This window comes from Pundamilia nyererei, unplaced genomic scaffold (assembly GCF_000239375.1).
Source record: "Pundamilia nyererei isolate P.nyererei 1_Seehausen unplaced genomic scaffold, PunNye1.0 scaffold00073, whole genome shotgun sequence".
Taxonomy (NCBI): domain Eukaryota; kingdom Metazoa; phylum Chordata; class Actinopteri; order Cichliformes; family Cichlidae; genus Pundamilia; species Pundamilia nyererei.
Window position 1 is genome coordinate 2,122,352 of NW_005187474.1, and position 12,760 is coordinate 2,135,111.

Genomic DNA, 12,760 nt, shown 5'->3' on the forward strand with positions numbered 1-12,760 from the left:
ATATATACCCATTTCAATTATTTATTTTTACCAGTGACACCAATATAACATCTCCACATTCACAAATATACATTTCTGACATTCAAAAACAAATCAGCGACCAATATAGCCACCTTTCTTTGCAAGGACACTCAAAAGCCTGCCATCCATGGATTCTTTCAGTGTTTTGATCTGTTCACCATCAACATTGCGGCTTCCTCTAACAGGAAAATGTGTCACAAAGCTAAAATCATCTCAAACTGTTTTCTTCAACATGACCGCAAGTTCACCTCCATTGTCTTCACATCTCAGTACCTGAGTTCAGTCTATCCCAAAAAATAATTAAGGCTGCTCTGAAGGCAAAAGGGGGCCCAGACCGGTATAAGCAAATATAACTAATAAACTGTCCAGATTTAAAGATTTAAAACTAAGGATTAAGTCAAAAAGCAAATGCAAAACACAACTGTCTGATTTGTAGGCCAGCATGGTGTTTGCTCACATTTTGCATCTTAAACCTTCTGTGTTGTATGAAAGACAAGGTGATAGGCTTCAGGCCCAAACATATGAATCAGCAAACATAAATGCCAAGCAGAAAGCTGTAGTCATCATGGTGAAGAGTGTTGATTCTCAGTGGCATTTGTAGTGCTTTCAGCCCTCTCACACCACAGAGTGCCATTTGATTTAATGAATTTTTCTAAGCAAAATTGCCTAACAAAGCTTTAAAGTTCAAAGCATAACCTGATTGTTCTTTTATTTGTAATTCAAGAGGTACGGTGTCATGGTTATGGAGAGTGTGCATGATATAATAAAAGTCCAAAACCTCATATTTCCCCATTATTTCCGACCATTTAAAGTGCCTGTATTTGGTGCAGACCTCAGAGAGGAAATACCTGCACTCAGGCTGTTTTTTTCCCGTCTTTTTGTAAACTTCTTCATTCTGTAACATTTGGTTTCACAGTACGAAGGATTTTCCAAATGGACAGGGGGCAATGGTCAGAGTTGGAGAGGGCCAAATCTTTGACAGACCATAAAACAAGCAGTTTGTCGTTTTATGACAGCCAAAACTTACTACATATAAACATATAAACCAAAGTTAACAGCTTTAATTTGTAGATTAGTCATTAAAATAAATAATATGACTAAAGCTAGAGAAACAAACAAACCATAACATCAAGAGTGTACACAAGGCCAGACATCAGTTGTGAAGAAGTAGTTTCATTTATACTAAAAGTATGAAATAGCAGCAGGTCTGCAGCAGCTGTACAGTAAACAAATTTTAAATAAACTCAGTGTTTAATCATTTTGTTCCTGCATTAGCTGTGTCGAAGAGGTGGTCCAGGTGTGTAGCAGTGGGGTAAATTGGCTGCAGTAGCTGGTATTTACATGCAAAGGATTTCTATTCTTAACCCACTTCTTCAAGTAACCCAGTTTTTGGTCCTTGCATGTAAAGGACCTTCAAGCGTACTCTTTTCTGTTTTTATTTCTATTCGTGTTGCTGCATTTTAAATAAATATAACTAAAATAATGTGACAGAGACTTGAAAAGAATCCAAGATGTCCAACAGTGTTCCATCAGTGGTGCGGGGATGGTTTGGTTTACAATACAATTGCTTTACAATACAAGAGTATTGCAATTTATCACCCATTGTATTATCATGATACAGCCATTCTGTAGTACAACACAATGCAAAATGCTTCTCACTTCCTGCTGAGAAGCAAAAAGCAAGAATTGTGATATTGATCATAAAACACAGTAAAGCAATATTTTATATATAATCTTTTAATTATTTATTTTAATGACAGCTGAAAATAGCTTAGTTTGTCTTAGTTAGTTAGTCTGTTTTTTGTAATGTTCTCTATAGTTGCGATTATTTCACACTTATTTTCACAATTTTGGTTAAGCTCTAGCACATTGCATTTTTAGGGCCTTTATGAGTTTGGATACTGTAAATCTCGCTCTGATCTTGTGTCATAAATCTAAAATCCAGCCACTGACTGGCAAATTAAAAAGTGCAGTAGGTTAACTAAAACTCGTGAGGCCAGGCACAAAACTCGCAGTCCTAGTTTCAACATGACAATCCTGCTCCTGGATTAAGCCACCAGTGACATCTAACATTTTGATGCATGACGGCACACAGACGCCGCTGCAGACAGAGATCGTAATCTGTACTGCAGAAACGCTGGGTTATAAAATTTTTAAATGAGCCCCTTCTAAGAAACGTTACATCAGACTGACAGAAGACAACAGTCACCAATGTAGCGGTCCAAACTAAGCTCGCTCTCTCAAAATGGAGACATTCCTCATATTTCAATTGAAATGTCAATCAAAGTTAGTTGGCTATCCACTCGGGATCACCCGCAATTTCTTCTCCTCCGAGACATTTACTGGCAGCAGCCGTGATCACATACTGTAGCTCTTGCCAGATGATGGAATGACTACGTGAGCCACGCGCCTTGGGTATCCCGCTCTGTACTCTGTCAAAGAGAAGCCTCAAGTCACTGCTTAGTAGCAGAAGATGCATTACATTGCAGTGACATTCGAAATAGTCCCCAAGGTGCTTCACCATCGCTTTGACTGACAGACCAGCATGGGAAACTTGTGCTGTCCCATAATTCACCAGATGCTCTGTGCTGTCTCTGGTTTCCTCTTCATGGATTCCTCTTCATTCATACATCCCAAGATGCACAGAGTTGTGTCACTTACCCTGCATTCCGTTTTTCTTTAGGAAATTCATTATTCATAGTGTATTTTTTTTTCTAATTTTAAACACATTGGAGACTACAAATAATCACAACTCCTGCATCTGTATATCTTGAAGTGAAGACGAAAGAGAAAAAGGCAGTATACAGTTACCTCCTGATATTACACAGAGGACTGAAGACCCTGTATGACCCTGCTAGACTGTTTCCGTGAATTCCAAAAATAGCCAAAATGTCATATTCAATACTTTGAAAGATTTCTTCCTGTATGGCTCGAGTCTCACATTTTTTAAACATGCCAGATTAAAACACATGCTCTCCTGTCTTAAACAATTCTCAGGAACCTCATCGTTGTGAACAGATGTACTTCTCTGGGCATAAAATTTACTATGTGCAAAACCCATTACAGTTCAAAAATATGTAATTCTATCTTGAAGCAGTGGGAGTAACATAATGAGACAAGAAAACAATAAGGGCACTCACACACTCATTATGGGTTAGTTATATTAACCCTTTGCTATGCTTGCATTACATTTAATTATGCTCGGCAGATGGTGCTCTGCAGGGGAAACACAGTAGTCGTTGTTGGGAGTCTGAGCCCAGAATTTTAAAGTAGCTTGATAGCAGCATTGCACAGGAAATTGTATAATTACTCTGTGCAGCTACAATGGCATATTTGTGCAGCATCTGTAGTAATTTGGATGATGCACTGGTCTGTTATGGTGAAAGGAAAACTAAGTTGAAATAATGGCCAAAAGTATAAAACTAGGCTTCCTATGAAGGGTGTCTGAGTTTAGTATTAGAGATATGATGAGGAGCTCTTTCAAGGATGCCCAACTGGGAAGATTCCCATGCAGTCCCCGGATACACTGTAGAGAGTGGCTTGGTATTCCTCCTGAACAGCTGGAAGTGTTGGCAGGGGATATGGGGGCTTGGGTAGCTCTACTGCTTCCACAGGCCTGACTCAGATAAGCCATGGATGGATGGATGGATGCTTATACTGTACGTCTAAGCATTAGATGTACTTCTGATGTTTATAGGTGATTAAATTTCACTGCTAATGAAAGTCAGATCATGTCCATTAATTGGTTCCATACTTTTGAGCATTTGGTTAATTTGTGATCTTTTTTAATTTGTCAATTTTTTTACTTAATGAAACCCATTCATGCATGGAGCGAATGTTAATTCGTTCAGCAGAAAACAATCCAATGGACCAGACCCAGGCCAAGCACTAGAGGAATACCTCTGGCAGGCAGAACACTACAGGCTCCTAGGCTGCCTTCAAATGTACAACAAAACATCCATGCTGATCTGCTTAGCCATGCTGGCCCTCAACCCCCTAATGAACAAGGGCAAAAGAGCTCTTGGGCTTAGCCTCTCCCTCTTACCCTAACTTAACAAGATGTCCCCCCACTCGCTCGCTTTCTCCCACACAGACAGACACAGAGACATATGCACGGTGGCACACACAGGCACACACCTCCCAAACCCCAAACCACTAACCCTCAGACCAATCTGTCTGTGGCACTAAAGTATTATTAGACTTACACACTCTCAAAGGGGAAACAGTGAGTGCTGAGAGCTGGAAGATGAGATATGCTACAGGGCTTACTAGTTCCATTAAAATGGCATTCACTGGGGCCTTTGTTATCATCGGTCCTGACGTTTTCAGGATGTAGTGGGGTCTGCTGATCCATGACCATCTCATCTATCTTTCAGGATTTGAAGGAAGTTGGTGTGAAATTGACACCAATGAGTGCAGTTCAAACCCATGCCAAAACCAGGGTGACTGTGTGGACCGGGTCAACAGTTACAGGTAAAAAGTGTTATCCGCAAACCAGCTTTTCATTTCTTAGTGGGTGAGAAAATGTCAGGAGTTTTAGTGATGAAATCTTTTTTTTGTATGGGTTTCAGACCAATATGCTTCTTCTTAGCTTGAAATTTATTTAACAGATAGTATTATTATGGTTGTAGTTAGATGACACAAAACATGTTTGTCGTAACTGTTTTTATCATATGCTACTGTGCATGTTCTTTAATTTAGTTAAACCAGTCTTTGTCGCTGTAGAGTGTGAGCAATCAAACTAAATGTGATCAATATCAATAAATTCCTATAGATTTTCTCACTCTGTGCACGTGCTTGTAAGAAACATCTTCTATTTTCCATCAGAGACAAAATATCAATAGTAATGATTTTTCTTTTCCAGCTGTGTTTGTAAGGTGGGATTTTCTGGCCTTCTCTGTGAGGAAGATATCAATGAGTGTGCCTCTAGCCCTTGCAAGAATGCTGGCACATGTCAAGATCTTGTGAACAAGTAAGCATATATGCAATTTTTCCCCCCTTTTACTTGCATCATAACCTTTTTTCATAGCGTGTTTAAATTTCTTGCGTATGAAGGCCAGGCAGAATTAATTGCTTGATTTTGTTTTGAAAGTTGAATGATCAATAACCATTCTCCAAAGAAAAAAAAGTAGTACTATAAGGTTTTGGCAGTCCTCCTTAGAGTATTGCAGTTTATACAACGAGCTTGTCATCCTTGACACACATAAGCTGCTATTCTAAAGACGAAGAGCAAACTCAGCAGGACCACATCATGTATCTAGATTGGGCTTTACTCCACCGGTGCTTTTCTCTGCTGTGCTTAATGGGAGCCCCGGGGCTTCCAGGCTTAGTCGGACAGATGGGTTGAGAAGTCCCAGGGCCAATTTGAGTCCTAAATGGTTTGTCTCCAGTTTGTCTTCCGTCATGATTTCATTCCCATGTGACCTGGCCCTGCTCAGAGCACTCTTCTGATTGCATAGTCCTGGGAGTTCACATCAGGTGTTTTTTAACCTCACTGCCCGCCACACACCTCTGAATCCATCTCCCTGACCCAGCAAGCCATGCAAGTTCATCTATACTGCGATAAAGAATCAGACTATGCAGAGCTGCGAGACTGCAACGAGGAAAGGGTTAATTGTTCTAATAAATCAGTCCAAGAGCAGAAGAGGCTTTCAAACAAATGTGCCACGTGACAATAACTACCAATTAGCATATTTCATAAATTTGATGTGATGTAACTTGTTTACAGATGAATGATGTTTACAGCAGCACTTAGGTGAATAATTGTACGTTGCCTCTTTACCTCGTCTCCTGCGAGATCTATGGTTAGGCCCAGCGACAGCTTCAGAGAGGGATTTCAATTGAGTAAACCACATCATCGGACAGATTAAGCCTTCCCTTTAGTAACAAGTCATGAAGCATAATTTAAATTAAGTTGCACACTGGGAAACTTAATTGCCAGTTGTTAATTGTTCTGCAAAATGCTGCCGGTCAGTTGAGAGAATCACTCCAGCGCAGTTTATCTCAGTGGGTTTGGAACACACGCACGCAACTGCTGTGGGAGCGTGTGCGCATGTTTGGCTGAGGAAAAACAATTCGGATGATTTTTAAAGTTATAAGAAATTAACATAAGTGGGCTATGATTGTGTGACACATTGCTTATTAATTTCTTCTTTAGGTTCCACTGCATCTGTCCCCCTGGTTATTTTGGAACGCTGTGTGACCTGGATGTGAATGAGTGTGAAGTTTCACCTTGCCTACATGAGGGCATCTGTATCAACACGCCCGGGGGTTTCAAGTGTGTCTGTCGCCCTGGATACTCAGGTAGCTCTTTCGCCCTAAGGCGACATTAAGATCAATATAAGACTTTAAAAAGCTTATCATGCCCGCTTGTGGCTGCACGCTATTGAAGCAAGTCTGACACAGAGCTGGCTTAGTGTAAAAAATGCTTCACAATGCTTGCTTTTAATTAGCCTGCCTCGCTGTGCAAGATACAGTGCCTGCTTTTTAGTAGAGCTAACAAGAGATAAATTCATGTCACCTGTTTTATCTGATAAAAACGTCTCAGTGTCTGTTAGCTGCATTTATTTAATTTCATCAGCCTCTTCAGTCTCAGAACGCTAGTGTTGTTTTACTTCAATCCATTTGTCTTATTTTCCACCCAGACGGATATCGAGCTATTTTAGCGCGCGCGCGTGTGCACACTTGTGTGCACTTGTGTGTGCGCTATCCAAAGCCGATTCCTGTCAGATACTGGGAAGGTTAATTTCATTTGTCTTCCACACTGTATCATCAATTTATCCTTCCCCAGTTGAGAGAGGGGGGAAAATCTCTGAGGTATTGCTACTCTGGAGAGCAGAACCTGACACGCATGGCCCAATTCCCACAGAAGCAGCTTTTATTATTAGACCTACGCACAGCATAGTACAAGCCATTACTTTTTCTGTTGCTCTAAGCTCATCTGAGGAAACAGGGTCCCCCAAGAGAGCAAGTGGCCAGAGGATACAGTGTGGATTGGCTCAAACCAACTAGAACTCATACAAAATATTTGCTCTAGTAACATGTGTAACAGCAAAGCAACTTTTGTCAAAACGCACAAAAAAAAGAAAAAAAATGGGTCTACGATGCTACTGTAGTTGTGCTGTGTGTTCTTTTTGTTCTCGCCTTAAAGTAAGTTTGCTGTGTGAGGGTGATTCATCATGCGGTGTTTTTGCAGCCTGATTGGAATGAATTGAAATGTTATTCTCCTTTGATGGCATGATGTGTCATCGCTGCAACACTGTAATTCATTGTGTCATTTGATGGTATTAACATATTATTTGCTTTAGCCATCAGGGAAGAAAGGGGATATTTTTTGCATATCAAATGCCAAAAGTCATTTTGATAGTAACAGTTGAAGCCCCTCACTAATAAATGAGTCTGGTGCTATATCAGGTCACTTTTGTTGATGTCATTAGGCTGTAATGACGCTTTATTCCCACCTCAATCAGTACCTATGTGGAATATTCTTCAGTGCATATGTCTTTTGTAGTGAACGGGGTCTTCCTATAGTTTTGTGAGCCTTTTTACAGCTCTCATAAAAACACACAGTAAAGATCACGGAGATCAAATCTTTGCTTCTTCACGTAAACGTATTCCTCACGCCTTAATAATTTAAACTTTCACTGGATCGATAAGACCTGCTATTAAGCTTAATTTGTATATACAGTGTTATTTTCTTTCTGTATATATTGTATTAGCAAACATGCTGTCCTTTAATGTAAGTCAGTTTTGGCATCTGGCTGGATCTTTGCTGTCACATCATTATTTAGGGCATTTGGCTTAAAGGTCTCTGAATCCCAGTAATGTATCACTTAACTGTGTACAGGTGCTGTGTTCTTTATGGTCAAAGGTCATTACAGTGACATGATTAATTGGCAATCTTGTTTATATAAATCACAGTTTCTCCACGCTCTTTGTCACCTTCCCTTTTCTCTTCTTCACCCATCATTAGTGAGCATGTTCCCTTGAGTGATGGTACAGTGCAATCAGCACTTTATTACACTTTCCTCAGTCAGCACATTGCTAGATGATGATATTCTGACCCTTGCGATGTTGTTTGCTGTTAAGGCTTCAGTAAATTCTAGCTCTTGCTGGCTGGACTTGCTCCACAAAATGTTGTTGTTGCTGCTGGTAGTGTTTACTTATTAATGACACAGCATGCAGTATTGTGCAAATATTTCCAATGACTTTATCAATGGAAGGGTATCAGTTATAAACCAATTATCTCTAACTGAATTCTTCAGATGTAGAAGTACTAGAAACTGTGTCATGTGAGCAATCAGTGTATGTTTTTCTATTTATTTCTCATAATTAAACAAAAAACAAATACATTTAATGCCTTAAATTGATTTTAATGAACCCTCAATATTAGCACAACATATGTATAGTAATATATAATCACATTGTGAGCAGTTTTTTTTTCTGTGCAAACTAACAGCCACAAACAAACAGTAAATGCTTTATAGTCCCCATTAAGGTTCTCAGCTTTATTTTTATTTAGTATAAACAATTTTTTAAACCCTGCTCTGTTCTGCAAGGAATGCGTCCCTGTGCATAATTACTTTTGTTTAGCCCTTATGTTTACATAATTTGAACATTAAAGTTAGGTATTGTTAGTTTGTGGGTGGCAAAGTAGTGCAGTAATTAGCACTGCCACCTCATAGCAAGAAGGTTCTGAGTTTGAACCTGACGCTCAGCTGATAGCTGATGTCTGCATAAAGTGCTGTATGTGCCTGTGAGTGTGTGTTCAGTTAATTGGTGAATCTAAAATTAGCTTTTTGTGTCTCTGAAAAACATTTGTGAACACAACTTGTGACACAAAGTTTATTCTTGCATTTTATTGAAATGGTATATCTAGCAATAATCATTAGTGTGATCATCACTTTTAATGATAGCATGAAACGATGGTGTCTAGGACGTGGAATTTTTCATGTTTTTCACATTTTCACACTCACACTTTTGTATTTCAGAAACTTAAATTTCAGCTTTGATCTTTTATTTTATGTTGTTTTGTATCTTCGGAGCCATAAACTGTGAATTTCCTTGCTGCTGTATAGCTTTCCTTTTGGCTAAAAGAAACAACTCATCTCTTTGGCACAAGAAATGAATCGTTTTACATTCAGTGACGAGACAAAATGATAGATTTTGTGTACAGAAAAGGCAGTTTATTTATTCTCTTTCATGAATAAACACAGGAGGGAAAGTAGTTTCTTGCTCCTGTTGTCACTTTGTTTACTTTTGGCTCGGTTTGCAAATGAAAAGCCAACCAAATGATTAATGATGGGTCAGTAGTCATTTTTCATCTCTTGATTACTGGAGGTCCCGAAGAGATTTTAGGGTTATTAAATAATCTTTTTCAACCACTTTAGTAAAAAAAAATAACATCACGAAATCCCTCCTTGTAGAATTATACCAAACACATTACTTTATTTTTAATTCCTCTGCATAAAAAGTCACTTATGTGCACCTCTGCAAAGCAGTACCTGCTGTAATTTAGACTCCTATGAACATCATCGGTGTGTCTTCCCAACTTGCATTCTGATTTGTTGGCAGGAGGGAGACTAATTTTGTCAGTTTGTGTTATCTGGTGTTTCCTTCCCGGCTTGAACTCTCTCTCCTCCTCTTCACGTCTTCTGTGATCTGAATGCTATTTTTGTGCTGCCTTTTATAAATAATGAATATTATCAACAGTCTCACTAAAGCTGAATATTCAGCCTTATCTTAAGTGTGTCTGATTGCACAGTTTGCGTGGGGGTTTTGCCCTTGTAGACACTGGGTACTGCAGTCTCAGCATGATCAGCGTTTAAAGTATAAGACACACTTTTCCATTAGTTCAGTGAACCCTCTCAGGGGCACACTACCCAAATTACATTGCACTTGGCTTTAGTAGTCTGTAGCCAGGCAAAACCCTTTGATTTTATTTGGAATTTTTTTGTGGCTGTTACAAAAACAAGAAAATGCATTAAAAAATAACAGTTTTGTGGTTTCTTGGTGGCTTCTCCAAGAAAAAACTGTAAAGTTTTCACTACAGCTACCGTCTAATGAAGAAATACTATAGTCATGTTTAAAAACAGGTAGCGACATGCCTTCAAGTCTGGTGTAGATGGAAGCAGCTGTTTGAGAACTTTACATATCTTTAAATTGTCAGTTTGTATTTGTTTTATTTTTGTATTTTAAAGTTCCCTTTCTTCATAAGTGATTTTATTTTATTAGTTTATTGAAATTTTAGTCACCATACTTATTGTTACAGAAATAAAACTTGTATATTTATATTTTAATGGAGTCTTCTGAAAATGGAAAGTATGGGGAATATTAGGTGTCTGGCCTGGTACAAGCCATTCAGTCCCTGTATAACCATAGTGGGAGCTTGGTGCTCATAATACGTTGGGTTAGTTTCTGGTGGGTGCTGGACTATGCTAGGGACACCTTTTGTTATGGATTCTGTCACTGATATCTAGGTGTAGCTACATGGTGAAGGGTCTCCACTTTGGTGGGCTCAGGATCCCATCTATGCTTTTTGCAGATGATGTGTTTCTGTTGGCTTCATCGGGTAGTGACCTGCAGCTTGCATTGGATAAGTTCACAGTGTGAAGCGTCTGGAGTGACAATCAGCACCTGAAAGTCTGGTCCATAGTTCTCAGCCAGAACAGGGTGGAGTACCCATTCTGGGTCTGGTAGGCGTTACAGTACTATCCCAGGTGGAGGAGTTTAAGTACAGTATGTTGAAGTCTTGTTCACGATTGAGGGGAGAGTGGAGCATGAGATTGACAGATGGACTGAGACAATATCTGCAGTGATGCAGATGCTGTACTGATCTGTTGTGGTGAAGAGAGAGCTGAGCTAAAAGTGAAGCTATTGATTTACCAGTCAGTACACAGGTCAGAGATCCAAGCAGCGGAAATAAGTTTCCTTCGAAGGGTGGCTAGGCTTTCCCTTAGATATAGGATAAGGAGCTCGGTCATTCGAGAGGGACCGAGCAGAACCACTGCTCCTCCACATTGAAAGAAACCAGTTGAAGTGGTATAAGCAGCTGACTAGGATACCTGAGGGACGCCTTCTCGGTGTTTGGGGCATGTTGTACCAGGAGGAGGCTCCAGGGCAGATCCAGGACTAGCTTTAGAGATTATATCTCTTTGCTCTTCTAGAAACACCTCAATGTTCCCTCCAGATAAGCGGAAAGGTCAAAATGACCTGCTGAAGTTTAATGCAAGCAACACAATGGCAAAAAAGTTGTTTAACTTTGAATGTGGTATGGTTGTTGATGTGTGTCAGACAGGTTTGTTTGAGTATTTCATAAAGTGCTGATCTACTGGAATTTTCCCACTGAACTATTTTTAGGATTTACAGAGAATAGTCCAAAAATATGAAACTAACCCATGAGTTTCAGTGTTATGAGTGAAGAATGTTATCTTGATGTCAGAATTGAGCGCAGGATGGCCTTGAGATGATGATGATGCAACCGTGTGATGCTATTGTGTCAATATGGCTCAAAATCTGTGACGAAAGTTTCCAACACCTTGTTGAATCTCCGTAAGGCAGTTTTGAAGACAGAAAGAGTGACCCAACCTTTTACTACCATTGTGTACCTAATAAAGTGTCCAGTGAGTTTAAATAAGTGTTGAGATTAAGGTTACTATGAAAAGTGGTCTTTTCTGTTTATGTGCTGTGTTTATGTGTCAACCTCGGGTTAATGACTTGAGATTGCTTCTTTGATCTGATCGAGAGACTAAAAGACACTGTTTAATTTCATTTTTTTACAAAGATGCTGAAGATTCTTTATCTGTGTATCAGGAAAAGAATAATAAAGTAGTTGTTTCAGCTCTTGTTTTGAACTTTAGTTATTTAACAATCGAATGCCTAAATCTTTACTTTCACAAAGTACAATCGGACCGTGTCTTTATTGTCAGTTATGTGTTGTTTTCCTTCTTGTTTTAGATCTGAAGTTATATTTTTTTCATTTTTACACACTGCATATAGCAAACAGTTTTATTAGTCCCATAAGCCCTATCATCTAAAATCCAATATCCCCTCAGAGTTCAAATGATATTTTATCCAACGTAGAGGTTTAAAACTTAAACAACTTCAGCAAATAGCCATATTTCTGCTCCGTGCTTTGAGCCAGTGCTATTAATGCACGGTCATGAAGAAGTTAAAACCACTTTGAATTGAGTGTTTCAGAGCAAGCATTACAACTTTCAAGTTGCATATTAAAGAATAATATGGAAGCAAGACATAACATCATTAAAAAGGAAAAAAAAAAACCCAGAAATCCTTATGCAATGTAAACAGCACACCCATGTTTACCATTCCTGCCAGCCTGTGATCACAGTGCATCAAAGTTTACCAAACAGATCAGAGAGAAAAAACATGCTGGTGAGGCAGCTTTATCTGGACAGTAAGATCACACTGCTAGGAAATTTTTGCATCTTCAAGGCTTTAGTCCATTAACTGCAAATTTCCTTATGCTACTTAACTTTTCCATAAGTTTGTTGACAGATTTTGCAGAAATTTGAAAATAAATGATTACTGGTCAAAGGAGAAATGACTCATCAACTCAGACAATCGTTTTCACAGCACTGCTATTCTCTAAAGCTTTTTCTCTGACCAGCCAACTAATGCTTAAGGCAATATGTCTTGACAGATCATAATTACCACAAGTATTTGATACTTTGACATGAAGTGTTCGGCCATTATTCTTGTAAATGCTCATCAAAAAACA